Source organism: Microtus ochrogaster (genome assembly GCF_000317375.1).
Source record: "Microtus ochrogaster isolate Prairie Vole_2 chromosome 14 unlocalized genomic scaffold, MicOch1.0 chr14_random_1, whole genome shotgun sequence".
Classification (NCBI taxonomy): Eukaryota; Metazoa; Chordata; class Mammalia; order Rodentia; family Cricetidae; genus Microtus; species Microtus ochrogaster.
In genome coordinates, this window is record NW_004949096.1 from 6131410 (window position 1) to 6135401 (window position 3992).

Genomic DNA, 3992 nt, shown 5'->3' on the forward strand with positions numbered 1-3992 from the left:
AGCCGAGTTCTACATCTAGATCCACAGGCAGCAGGAAGAGAGGAGCTACTGGTTTTTTTTTTTTTCTTTTTTTTTTTTTTTTTTTTTTTTTTTGTTTTTCAAGGCAGGGTTTCTCTGTAGCTTTGGGGCCTGTCCTGGAACTAGTTCTTGTAACCCAGGCTGGCCTCGAACTCACAGAGATCTGCCTGCCTCTGCCTCCCGAGTGCTGGGATTGAAGTTATGAGCCACACTGGCTCATCCTTACAAAAGGAAGGATTGTACTACTGAGTTTGTACAGTGTGTAGGTGTGGTCAGTGCCACGTGGGCCATATTCAGACGTCGTGACAGGTGGTTGACTCAGCCAAGGCCACTGCTGATCTGAAGTCTAAGCTGATGCTGTCCCCAGGTCCAGCCTTTGCTGTCCCCTCCATTTCCTGCCAGAGCACTGGCTGCTCGGGCTGTATGGAGCAGCAGCAGCAGCAGCGAGTCCTGGGCCTGCTCCCTACTTCCAGAAGTCCAGAGACTGCTGCTCTGCAACCGCAGACAGCTGAGAGCCTGCAGCTGGGAAGAGAACACCCCCAGGGGCAGCAGCAGGAGCCTGTCCTGTCTCACAGCTCCTCCAAGGAGACAAGGATGTTTGTTTTTCTCTTCTGGATTGTTTAGACATTCTAAAAATGTCTAATGTCAGCTGGTCATGGTGGCAAATACTGTGATCCTGGCACCTAAAAGGTAAAACAAGAGGACCAGGAATTCATGGCTAGCCTTGGCTACCTGTGAGCCTGTCTCAAAAACCAAACCAAAGCAGGTGCAGAGGGTTGGAGATATACAGTTGGCAAAGTGCTTACCATCATTGAGGTTTTGGGCTTGATCTCCACGTGGGAAAAGGAAACCAAGATGCAAAGGAGGACTCAATGAAAGGGTTTATCCTACTCTTGTCCCATAGCTACCGAATTTCTGGTTTCTGTGTGTTCCTCTGAGGTGTTGGAAGATATAAGTCTGTCCCAAGCTTACTTTGTCACATTGGCATGAGCAACACCCTATGCTCTGAGGCCTGGGGATGTAGCTCTGTCGGTGAGCGCACGTCTAACATGTATGTGTGTAACATGCGCGTAGCCCTCATCCCCAGTGCTATAAAACCTGGTGTGGTAGCTCACAGCTGTAATCCCGGCACTTGGGGAGTAGAGGCAGGAACATCCAAAGTTCAAGGTTATCCTCGGGTATATAGTAAGTTTTAGACGAACTGAGCTACATGAGGTCCTGTCAACAGACAGACAAACAAAACCCACCGTGGTATGATTAGCCAGGGATGCACAGTCTAGGAGGTGAAGGCGCAGGGAAGAAAGCCACGAGTCCCCACAAAACTCGGTGCTGTCCCTCTTGCCAGGACGGGGCAAGTGACTAGCACTTTGTATCATGGGGCTTTGTTTTCCTGGCTCCCTTTCCCTCCTCTGTTCTAGTTCCTTCCATCTGGAGGATGCTCTGACGTCCATTGGGGAGAAGGTGTGTCTGGAGGTGAGAAGCTGCCTCTCCCTGTGTGGACCCTCCCCATTCTCCACCAATGAGGAGACTGTGCTCAAGGGCCAGGTTCAGGCCCTGGCCAGCCCTGACGACCCCATTCGCAGGATCGTGGGTACGTTTGGGGGACAGTCACTCGGAGGGTGTCTTAGTTCCTTTCTATTAATGTGATGAATACCATGACCAAAAGCCTCTTGGGGAAGAAGAGGATTTAGTTCATCTTAGAATTGTCAGGTCCCACTCCATCACTGAGGGAAGGCAGGACAGAAACTCGGGGCAGGGACTTAGAGGCAGGACCTAAAGCAAGAGCCATGGAGGAATGCTATTTACTGGCTTGTGCTACATGGCTTGCTCAGCCTGCTTTCTTATACAGCCAAAGACTACCTCTCAGGGAGGCACCAACCACAGTTTGCTGGGGTATCCCATGTTAATCATTAACTGAGAAATGGTCAGGGTTGATGGTGCACCTTTAATCCTAGCACTGGGGAGCAGAGGCATGTGGTCTCTGAGTTTGTGGTTAGCTTCATACAGAGAGCCCCAGGACAGCCAGGACTGCACTGAGAAACCCCGTCTTGAGGAGAGAAAGAGAGACAGAGACAGAGGCACACACAGAGAGAAACATGCTCCACAGACCTGCCTGCAGGAAATCTGATGGAGGCATTTTCTCAGTTGAGGTTCCTCTTCCAAGAAGATCTTAGCTTGTGTTGACCCCCCCCAAATGGGGAAGGGTGGAAGGGGAGAAGGGAAGAAAAAAGGGGAGTGGGGGGAAATGTATAGCTCAATTAAAAACAAAAATTTTAAAAAGATAACAATAACAAAAACATCAGAAGAGGGGCTGGAAGACAGGCCCTCAGAGGAAACTGAGAGGGCTAGATATTTGGTGCAGGCCTTTAACCCAGCACTCGGGAGTTCAAGGCCAGCCTGCTCTACACAGTAAGGTGTAGGCCAACCCCATAATGAGACTCTGCCTCAAAACAGCCAACAAGGGCCAGGTGGTGGTAGCGCACGCCTTTCATTCCAGCACTCGGGAGGCAGAGGCAGGTGGATCTCTGTGAGTTCAAGACAAGCCTGGTCTACAGAGCTAGTTCCAGGACAGCTAGGATCCCTGTCTCAAAAACAAACAAACAAACAAACAAACAAACAAAATAAAAAAAACCCAACCAAATAACAGCTATAGCAACAAACTCAGTGAGGGTTTGATGGATTGTGCTATTGAGTGCTGCTGGCTTAGGAGAGGGTCAGTTCATCACCAGTGTGGTAGGCTACCCAGAAGGACAGGCAAGGACCAGAATCACAGGATTCTGACTTTAGTGTTACAGGCCTTGACTTAGATCCTTGTTACTAAGTAATATTTCATACAAAATGAATAATGTGAATTTTTTTAAAATGAAGGCAGTTCTCATCAAGCCTGCTTTCTCCACAGTTTAATCTGTGGGTTGCTGAGGAGAAGGCTTCTGCAAATCATGAAGCTTTGTACTCAAGCAGGGAAGGCCCAACCTTAAGCCACCACGCTGCCCTTGTCTCTCCATCTTCCATGTTTCCTGACAGCAGCACCAGCTACAGACACGATCCTGGTGGCAATAACACCTGCCTCTGCAGCAGGCACCAACCAGCTCCTAAATCGTGACAGGGAGACTTGTTATCAGCTGTGAAAGGCCCGGCCTTATCTCGTACTTTAACCTGTTTTGTTTTCATTTACCTTTTGCCTTAGAGCTTTTTCCCTTTCTTCCCTTCTGTACATCTGTCTGGTGGCTGCCTGACCGGCCCCGGAAGTCTCTCATTCCCTTCATTCTCTCCATCCTAGATTCCTCCTCCTACTCCCTGCCCCCAGCCCCGCCTATCCCTCTACTGCCTAGCTAGTGGCCATTCAGCCTTTTATTAGACCAATCAGGTGCCTTAGGCAGGCAAAACAACACATCTTCGTACATTAAACAAATGCAGCATAAACAAGTGAAACACATCTTCTCTTTACCTAGCTAAAGTAATTACTATTCCACAGCAGACCTCCACTTCTAGACGGGCTTTCCGGCTCTGGAGCCTTGGATACCTAGATCCCTTTAGGAGTGGGGAGGACTCATACCCAGCTGCCAGTGTTGGTGTGGGTTCCTGCTTGAGAGCATAGCCCAGTTCAGAAGGCAGGCAGTTTGAAAAATCTGTTTATGTCTAGAATGGCTAAAAAGTATCCGCTAGATCACTTGTGTGGTCTTCCACTGTGAGCCTCACAGAAGGAAGCAGTGCTGGGTGGAAGACAGCGGGAGTTGGTGGGTCAGGGCTCATCCTCCTCCATCCTCCTCCTCTGCCCTTCTAACCTTCTCAGCTGTGGAAATTGAGCCCAGGGTCATGCACTCTACCATGGGGCTGCATATTAAGATTCTGTTTGTTTATTGAGGCAAGGTCTCTGTAGGCCTAGCTGGTCTTTAACTCACAGAGATCCATCTACCTCTGCTGGGTTTAAAGGTTGTGCTGCCATGCTCAGCTTAGATTTGTGTGTGTGTGTG

The 3992-nt window shown here is 49.4% G+C and overlaps 1 protein-coding gene across 2 annotated transcripts in view; it reads left to right on the top strand.

The window, feature by feature from the left end:
- Tcp11l1 (t-complex 11 like 1) overlaps positions 1 to 3992 on the top strand; it is a 42532-nt gene that overhangs the window by 36287 nt on the left and 2253 nt on the right. The gene's annotated exons all lie outside the window — the stretch shown is intronic.